The 10,112-nt window shown below is 53.5% G+C and overlaps 1 pseudogene; it reads left to right on the top strand.

Moving 5' to 3' along the window:
- Nucleotides 1–1,683: 1,683 nt before the first annotated feature.
- LOC132372202 (actin-related protein 3-like) lies at nucleotides 1,684–5,991 on the top strand (annotated as a pseudogene).
- The last annotated feature ends 4,121 nt before the right edge of the window (nucleotides 5,992–10,112 follow it).

The raw sequence follows: 10,112 nt of genomic DNA, 5'->3' as shown, positions 1-10,112 counted from the left end.
AGGGCTGGTGATGAGCAGTGTGTTTCTGGGTGTGAGCAGATGTGTGTCCTCAGAGAGCGGACGCCGCAGGGCCGGGCAGGGCGGACGCCTTCGAGGTCCTGTGTCTACCGGTCGTCACTGCAGGCAGAGGCTTCCACGCTCCGTCTCAGCTTCCAGAAGAGTGTGGGGCCTTTAGGACTTTGTTTTTTGAATCTTAAGACCGGGGAGTGCGTCTGACTTTGCATCCCTAAGTGCACAGCTGCTTCTCCTTTGTTTATGAAGGAAAAATGTCCACACACAGTATCTATCACCTTCACCATTTGCAGTGCACAACTCAGCGGCATTGAACACATCACAGTATTGTGTGGCCGTCACCTCTGTCTGTACCCAAAGCTTTCATCGTCAGCATCAACTCCATCCCAGCGCACGCTAGCCCCGGGCCCCTCCCCGGATGAATTCGTCAATGGTATTCCTTTTTAAAAAAAATTGAAGTATAACTGACATACATGCAGCATTACGTTAATTTCAGGTGTACAGCGTAATGATTCGACATTTATATATGTTGCAAAGTGATCACTGAAATAAGTCCTGTGTCTTGAAAGGACTTTTAAAAGAAGAGAATACTTCAGACATGACAATACAACTAAAATAGAAAGGGCATCCTTCCCAGCCAAAGAAGGTGAATTTTGCAGATACAATGGAAGTACCAAGGTATCCCTTTCTGAGCGGAGAACAAATTCCGAATTTGTGTTTGTCATTCCTATGACTGCCTTTATAATTTTACTATGTACAAACGTATTTATAAATAATGGGCAGTAGTGTTTTGCATGTTTTTTAAAAACTTTTGTATAAGTGGTATCATTCTGTTCCTGCCCAGATCTCTTCTCCCTGCTTTCTCCTCTCAGCACTGTGGTTTTGATAGGTGCCCATTTTGGGTCAGGAAGTTCTAGTTCTTCCTCTTTTGGTTCCTGCTGGAGTGGGATCCCTGGGGCGAAGACACCAACCTTTGTGGGTCCATCCTTCTCTAAAGGAAAATGTAGATTCCCAGACAATGCTGGGAAGAACATTTCTGCCAACAACTTTTGTGCACGTTGATAATTTTTCTAGGATATCAGCTGAGGGATGGGATTGCCGGGGGGAAAGCCACGGATGTTTTCTACACACAGGTCTTCCCAATTTCCACTCCAAGTCTGTGAGCTTTTCAGGCTCCTCTTATACCAGCCGCTCATGGGGTTTTCTTTTTCAGATAATGTATATGAAATAATATCGATGTAATGTGGGGGGCACAAAATTCGTTTTATTGATGACAAAATACCAAAGAAATACATTTTCATAGTAAAGAACCAAGGCCCCTGAAGAAGTATGGGGGATAGCTGGCCTGGCCGGGGCGTCGCCACTGCAGGCCACCTTGGCTTCCCCGGGAAAGGCGGCGGGATGGGAAGAAGTTGTAGGGTGGGGACAGGAGTGAGGAGGGGGGAGAGGGGGGGGGAGGAGGCCGTGGGGGGCAGGGTGGGGACTGCCCACCAGGCTTGAGGATGCGGTAGCCGCTGACCGAGCCTGCAGCTCTCTCGCTGCTGCTTTGGCTTCCTGGCGCCCCCCCGACGGAGAGGGTGGCCCGGCCGAGGTTGGTCAGGTAGCTTCTACCTCTCGCCGCCCATCCCTGGCCCCAGCCGGCAGCAGTGGCAGCCGCAGGCGAGGAGGAAGATGGCGGGACGGCTGGCAGCCCGTGGGGTGGGCCGTGGCACGGGGTATACACAACTAGGATATGCCGGAAATAGGGAACCACAGGCTATCATCTCTTCCTGTATTGCTATTAAGGAGTCAGCAGAAGTGGGTGATCAAGCTCAAAGGAGGGTGATGAAAGGTGTTGATGACCTAGACTTCTTCATTGGTGATGAAGCAATAGAACAACCTACATATGCAACAAAGCAGCCAATCCGCCATGGTATCGTTGACGATTGGGACTTGATGGAAAGGTTTATGGAGCAAGTGATCTTTAAATAGTTAAGGGCAGAACCTGAAGACCATTATCTTCTTTTGACTGAACCTCCACTGAATACTCCAGAAAACAGGGAATATACTGCTGAAATAATGTTTGAGTCCTTCAGTGTTCCAGGCCAGTACATTGCTGTACAGGCTGTTCTTGCCTTAGCTGCATCCTGGACCTCCAGACAAGTAGGAGAACGGACGTTGACCGGTACGGTAATAGACAGTGGAGATGGTGTCACTCATGTCATCCCTGTGGCTGAAGGGTATGTGATTGGCAGCTATATTAAGCACATTCCAATCGCAGGACGAGATATAACCTATTTTATTCAGCAATTGCTGAGAGACCGAGAAGTAGGAATTCCTTCAGAGCAATCCTTGGAAACTGCTAAGGCAGTAAAGGAGCGCTATAGTTATGTCTGCCCAGATTTAGTAAAAGAATTTAAGTATGATACAGATGGATCAAAGTGGATTAAACAGTATACTGGAATCAATGCTATCTCAAAGAAAGAATTTTCCATTGATGTTGGATATGAGAGATTCTTGGGACCTGAAATTTCTTTTCATCCAGAGTTTGCTAATCCAGACTTAGCCTATCTCAGAAGCTGTAGATGAAGTAGTTCAGAATTATCCTATTGATGTCAGACGTCCTCTCTACAAGAATATTGCCCTCTCTGGAGGTTCAGCCATGTTCAGGGACTTCGGACGTCGCTTGCAAAGAGATTTGAAAAGAACTGTAGATGCCAGGCTGAAATTAAGTGAGGAATTGAGTGGTGGTAGATTGAAGCCCAAACCTATTGACGTACAAGTCATTACACACCACACGCAGCGATATGCAGTTTGGAGGATCCATGCTGGCTTCCACACCTGAGTTCTACCAAGAATGCCACACCAAAAAGGATAATGAAGAAATTGGACCTAGCATTTGTCATCACAATCCAGTTTGGAGTCATGTCATAGAATTGGCTTCATAGTTATTGGGGTTAGGGAGGTGAGGAAGAAATAATCTTTCTGATTACCTGCTTTGTCTGGATGGCTGGTTTTGAGGTTATAAACCTAACTTGAAATAATAAGACGAAACATAATAATACAGGAATATTTTAATAAGGGTATCGACATGCGAATGTAGAGGAGAGCCAAAATGATTAAGTGTTTTTCTTTAGATTGAATATTTGAATCTTATGTGTAACAAAAAGAAGTGGGTTTTAGTTCTTTCTGTGCCCTGGTATTTTGTACATTATTGAATTACCCAAGATTTGATGGGATTTATCAGTATGTCGATAGCTCTGTAATGCTTGAATTGTACACTCTGAAGTGTGCAATGCAACAGCTTGTTTATATTTTGTGCTTTTTATACTATGAGGAAAAAAGTCAAAGAAAAACTGTATTTGTGGGGAAAAAAGTGACCAAGTAAAGGATAAATACATAAAGTAGCCTATGAGACTTGGAGTGCACACACACACATGGGACTCCAGTTATTGGAAGTGCTTCCATACCCTGTGCCCCGCAATGGTTTTCTTTGCAAGTGCCTTTGGAACTAAGAAGCTGGTATCTTGGATTAACTGATGGCTGCTCGTGCTTTCTGATTACTCGCATTCTGCTTCTCACTTTAAAGGAAAAGTAAAGACAAGACTGTTTGACCAGTATTGCAGTTCTGTAGTGTCATTTCTTATTAAAAAATGAATAATTTCATTACCCAAATTGGTATATTTAAAGCCTAACACCATTCTAATAAAGGCACAAATTCCTTTTTAATACTTGTTTCCAGCTCTTTAATCTCTTTATAAGTTAACTAATAAATCTATTTTCTTCAAAAAAAAAAAAAAAAAGTACGGGGCATAAAAGTGGAAACTTTCCCTCCCTCCGTTCCCATCTCACAAAGCTAGGACCTCTCCATCCTGGAGCTTCTAGTGGATTCACAAAGACACGCACGTACGTACCACACGTGCATGTACATACACATGTATGTATATGTATATATACATATATAACATTTAATTGTATATTTATATATAAACAAAATATTATTTAGCATAAGTAACAAAATCTACAATGTACATTGTCCTGCAATCCCCCCCTTCAGATTTCATGTAAAATGACAGGTTTTGGTTATTCCCTGGTATTATGTTACGTGGATGTACCACTATCAACAAATGTGTCTTTTTTTAAAAAAATTAATTAATTAATTAATTAATTTTTGGCTGTGTTGGGTCTTTGTTTCTGTGCGAGGGCTCTCTCTAGTTGCGGCGAGCGGGGGCCACCCTTCATCGCGGTGTGTGGGCCTCTCACTGTCGCGGCCTCTCTTGTTGCGGAGCCCAGGCTCCAGACGCGCAGGTTCAGTAGTTGTGGCTCACGGGCCTAGCTGCTCCGCGGCATGTGGGATCTTCCCAGACCAGGGCTCGAACCCGTGTCCCCTGCATTAGCAGGCAGATTCTCAACCACTGTGCCACCAGGGAAGCCCAACAAATGTGTCTTTTAAAGACCTTTAGCTAGTTAAAATGTTAAAGCACTTCTTTTAAAAAAAAGTAAGCAATCAGAGCTGGCTGAGCAGGGGAGGAGAGCAGCTAGCCAGAGGGCCCTCTGGGTGCCCACCGTGATGCCAGGTTGAGTCCGCCCGGCTCCTCCCCACTTCCCCCCGAGGCTGCACCCAGCTTACCGGCTCTTTCTCCTGTATGTTCCCCTCTGATCTTCCTCAGCAGCCAGCTGTTGGCGGGAGCTGGAGTGGGTGTCAATCCCGCATGGGGGGTTCCAGCTGGGAGGCCAGGGGAGGGGGCAGCTGGGCTCTGCCTGCAGCCTGGGGCGGCAGGACCTGTGTGTGGACAGGACCCAGGGCGACAGGTGACACGTGACTGCATTTATCTGCAGCGTGTCACACTAGTCTTATCCACACTGTAGGCCAGTGGCAGGTGTTACTGGAATAAATACTTGCTTCCAGTGCGATCGTCTAGCCCACAGTCCCCGGCACGCAGGTGCCATCTCCCCGTTCACGGTGCCATGTAAGGAAGACTCTACGTGCGTGGTCCGAGACCTCTGCCTGGACGAGGGGCCGAGGGCCGACCCCTGCGCTCCTCTCTGGCGGAGACCACAGACCCACGCACGCTTCAGAGCCAGGACATTTTCACCATCACTGAGGCCCCCTCGCTGCTCCGATGGGGACAGAGAGGGTCGAGGTTCAGACCGTCCCAAGGTCGCACAGGCAGCTGGCGTGGAACCTGGAATAAACCCGCTGCCTTTGCTGAGTTCCTCCCCCATGTCTGCACTCACAGCCTATTTTCCCTGTTATATTGCAAACTCCTAGAATTTGGTTTGCCCAAGAATCCCCTGGGGGGCTTCATAAGATGCAGATGACAGGAGTTCCACCAGGAGCTGAGGTTTCGTGGGTCTGGTGTGACTGGGGAATTGGAGTATTTTGTAAGAACCCCCAAGTGATACTGCCGCAGGGGGTCCCTGGATCCCACTTTGGGACGTTCTCTCCTAGAAAGTAGGAGCCCACCCGTGTTCATCTCTGCAGCCCCCAAACGGCCCTGCTGTTTAGAGAGAATAATAACAATAGTCCGGTCAGAAAGCTGTTCTGAGTGATCACTGCAGGGGAGCTTAATCTGGGGCCTTTATCACACGAGTGATGGGAGAGCTGAAAACTGGAAGGGAACTGGGTGGGGGGGTCACGCAGAGCCAGAAGCACTGGAAGCCGGGGCGCTGGCAGCCAGGTGGTCCTGTACCAGCATCTGGCTCAGCCGCGGAGGACCTGCCCCAGGGCAGGTGTGGGCCGAGCAAGGAGAGCGCCCGGGTTCCTCCGTCCAGCCCGTCTCCACCCCCGGACAGACACTGTGGCTGGACCATCCGGGGCCCCTGCCGCGCGTCCTGCCCCGTGAGGCCCAGCAGGCACGGGAGCGGGCGAGGCGGCGCGGCGATGGGGTGGCGGAGGCGGCGGGCGCGCGGGAGCGACTCGGGCTCTGCCTCTGGACCGGACGCTCCATCATCCTGCCCCTGCTCCCTCAGCCTCCCGCTGCCGCAGGGACAGCGTGACTGGGCTCCCATTGCACAGATGAGGCGAGGCGGCAGCCCTGGGAGGATGCCCTGGGCGGGAGCTGGACGTGGGCCCCCACGTGGAGTCACCCAGGGTCCCCCGAGTGGGGCTCGGCTTCTCAGCCCACGTTTAGCCTGGACACGCAGCCCGCCGTGTGGCCGTTAGCGGACGGGGGTGCGTGACCGTCCCCGAGCCAGGGGGGTGCTGTGTGGAGGGGCTGCCTGCCGCTCCTCCTGGCCTGAGCGGTGAGGGCTGCCACCGGCCCGTCGCCCACCGCAAGCCCCGGAGGCAGGGAGGCCTGGGTGTGGGCGCCGCGGCCGTCACGGGCCCCTGACCCAGGCTCGCCGTGGCCGCCGGCTTGGGCTGTCGGCCTGCCCCCTGGCTTTGGGGAGGCGCTAGCTACTCCTGGGAACTGACCCCCGGGGCCCTGGCCCCCTATTTGGCCCTGGGCTGGACCTCCCACCTCTGTGTGCAGCAGCCTCCAGCCTTTTTCCTCGGGTGCGCCCGCAGGGTGTGCCGGCCGAAGGGCCCGCATCTTGCTGACGGTTTGTTTCAAAGGCGCCAGGTGCCCCCGTGGCCTTCCATCCAGCGTGTCTGACCGACCTGATGAGGGTCCTTAGTCGTGGAAGAGGTACTTTAATTTGAGAGCAGGATCCTTCCACTTTAGGACTTGGCTGTGTAACTAGCACATTTCTAGATGTGCACACGAAGAACCGCGGCCAGTGAAGAGGCCAGACTCTTCTCGCCCGTTTCCTTTGCCTCCGTCTGCCCTGCTCGAGCCAGCAGGTGGTACTCAGGGACCCTTAATAGCCCCGGGCCCAGGCCCTGTGCCGCCAGGTGTACGTCCCCCTGCAGGCCCACGTGGGCATCCGACGCCACGCTCCGTGCCCGCTCGGGGACTGTCAGGCCAGGGTCATGACTTCCCCTGTAAGAAGCTGTACACACAAAACTCAGGTTGTCAGTCAGGGTGTATTTTCTTTTCAGTGAGACCAGCCTCTGGGCCGTGGAATGTGCTGGAACCCTGTCCGAGAAGTGTTGGACCTTTGAGTGGGGAGCCCTGGGCGGGGGGCAGTGGGACACGGCCTCTCCCACTCTCCTCCCCATGTCCACATCTGGTCACAGCTGCAAGGACACCTGCCGGGTCCCTCCGACCAGCCCCTCACAAGTTAACTGACCTGGAGTTTTGTGCTTCCTCTTCCAGAATTACTTCGTTTGCTTCTCATCACCCCTCTGTCGTTCACAGGGGAAAGCACACGGGGGACAAATGAGGAAACCGAGCCCCTGGACGAGCTGCTGTCACTGCTGCTTCCTCCCGCTTGGAGCGAAGCAAGGGGACCACTTGTCCCTCCCCCAGAGCTGCCGTTTCCCATGATGGGGTTGCAGGGTGGGAACCCAGGTGCCCCTGGAGTCATTCCTCGGTGTAGTGGGTTGAGCCGTGTCCCCCCAAAGCTATACTGACGTCTAACCCCCAGTTCCCGTGAATGTGACCTTGTTTGGAAATAGGGTGTTTGCAGATGTCATCAGGAGGTTAGGATGAGGCCTTGTAGGGAGAGGAGAAGGCCGTGTGACACCAGGGCAGAGCCTGGGAGAGTCACGGGCCGGCGGCACCCCAGGAGCTGGAAGAGGTGAGGAAATTCTGCCCAGAGTCTTGCGGGGAGCTTGGCCCTGCATCTCTGCTGCTCAGGCCCCAGGTGTGGTGCCCACTGCCCTCAGCGACCGTGGGGACGGGAACCTGCCACGGGGATGGAGCTGTGTGGAGGGTTTACAAATGGGATTCAAACCTTTCCATACGCGGTCAAACACGTTCCAGGAAGGAGAGGAAGAGAGGCAGGAGGTCAGGTGGGTAGCCATCCCGCAGCCGATGGCATCTGGGGCGCCATGGACCAGCCTGCACCTAGCCTGGCTGGCGGCCCTCACGCATCTGCATACAGCTGGCCTCCTCTGGGCATCCTGGGGACGCTGCCCAGACGCGGGCGGAGGGACGGGGACAGCCTGGTCACGCAGGGGGAGGACCCCGACTCCAGGCCCGGTTCTTCTCCTTTCATTGCGGACGGTCTCTGGAGAGAAGCGGGACACAGCGTGGCCAGTGTGACACGGGTGGTCAGAACTGCACAGCGCAGGGCAGAGGTTGGGGGGACGCGGCCAGAGCAGTGCAGCGCGTGTGGCCCTGGTTTGGAAGGAGGGCGGCCACCACGTTTCGTCAAAGCCGAGGGTTCCCCACGTGGCCGGCTCATCCTCCGATACCACTGATGATTCCCGCTCATCCACCTTCAAAAAGGGGAATCACGGGCACTTTCTAAACACGAACAATCTTCCCCTGGGGGTGAGCCAAGCAGTTAATACCCACTGGGTCACCGCACCACGCGGCATATAAACACTGGCATCTCGGTGGCAGTGATTGCACTGGACCTTGAGAACACAGCAAACGTCCTTCCTGCTATCAAGGGTGTGGGGCTCTCGGGGCCTCAGCGACGCCTGGCAGAGCTCTGGTGACATTGACCTCAGGGACGGGGGTGCAGGCTGGCCGGGCTGGGTGGTGAATTTCCTCACCTCTTCCAGCTCCTGGTGGCCAGCCGGTGGCCCCGGCTCCTACCACAGCCTCTGTGTCTCACACCCAGAGCTGGCCACCAGCCCCGCTGGCCTCAGGAAGGTCCCACTGATGGGTAGGAGATCCGTGCTTGGGAGATCAGTGCTCTCGGGCTGAACAAGGCCGTCCCCGTAGGAGGGCAGTTCTGGTGGAACTGAAAGGACAGCGTCTCACTTGGAGGGACCTGACGGTACGGGGTCTGCTCTGCTTCCTCTGGGGGCTCCTGGTTTTACACCTCCCATCTCAGCAGTCCCACCCCTACGCACACCACGTGTCTTCCCGAGGACGCTCCCATTTCAAACTCCTCAGGGCATCGTGCAGACCCAGGGCGTTCCCTGAGATCGCCCAGGGGCTGGATTATTCTCCCCATCCCCCCGAGAAAGCCGCACAGGTCATTATGGCTCATCCATAGGCGGCCATTTCCGTAGAAGAGAGAGCTTGTCTTGTTAAGTAAATAAGATAATCGGCAGAGGTTCATTTATCTGCTGTGTGAATTTTAATTTCCAGGGACTTATTTCCCCATAACTGGGGAGGGGTTAAATGTGCACAGTAGTGTTTTCATGTCAGGGGAGAGTCACCAAGGGGCGGTGTGAAGAGACTGCCCATGTGTGTGTATGCACGTGTGTGCCTGCGTTAGAATCCTTTCCTAACCTGGCTTTGAGAAAAGTACATTCCGGTGTCTGTGGCTTCCCCCATTTCGACCATTGTGGCATCTCTGTTTTATTAGACTATTTTGCACCTTCCATAGCGTCCTTCTCTTTCCCCCTCATCAGAAATTTCGCTGGACTTGACTGATTTTGACCAAATTGAATACTATGCAACATCCAGATGTATCGTAATTCTGGTTTATTAGAAACAATTTTAAGTAGCACAGCTGTCTACAGTTTAGTGCATGAACATTTTTTGATAAACTTTAGTACGTGAATAGAGATAAAGTATGATTTTAACAAGTGACCGCCACACCTCGCAGACGGCCTCACGGCGTCTGACTGTCCTCTTCAACGGTGTGTCATCTGTATCCGTCTGTCCTTCTGGCATCACGCGGTTATAGAATTCCAGCTCACAGAGGGACGGCCCAGCTTCCAAGAACAGCGCTCTTACCGCCATCTCCATGCAGTCCTCCAGACTCTAGAACACTGGGCTCCTGGGAGCACCGTGATTATTGGGGGGAAGGCCTCTTGGGGCGGGGGGGCCGGGCACATGGATGCTGCCGTGGGGTCTGTGAGGAGGTGGGGACAGACACCCGGGGAGCGGGGGACCGGCAGGAGGGAAGATGCCGCTGCAAGGACGGTGGGAAGAGGACCAGGAAGAGCCTCGTGCCCAGAGCCCTGAAGCGAGGAAGGAGCAGGGCACCTTCCGGACTGGTCTTTGGGCAGCAGAGCCTGAGTCGGGGCTGGCGGGGGCTGAGGGGGTGTTGGCCGGTGAGCTCTGGGCACAGGCCGTGCCTCCAGGTGGACGGGACTGGACAACAAGGAAACAAACAACTCCTGCGGGTCTGGAGCCCAGGGCTTGAGGTCCGCCCGGCATGAGGAG

The sequence above is a fragment of the Balaenoptera ricei genome, chromosome 9 (genome assembly GCF_028023285.1).
Source record: "Balaenoptera ricei isolate mBalRic1 chromosome 9, mBalRic1.hap2, whole genome shotgun sequence".
Classification (NCBI taxonomy): domain Eukaryota; kingdom Metazoa; phylum Chordata; class Mammalia; order Artiodactyla; family Balaenopteridae; genus Balaenoptera; species Balaenoptera ricei.
The sequence above is the reverse complement of the archived record's forward strand: the minus strand, read 5'-3'. Positions and strand labels throughout refer to the sequence as shown.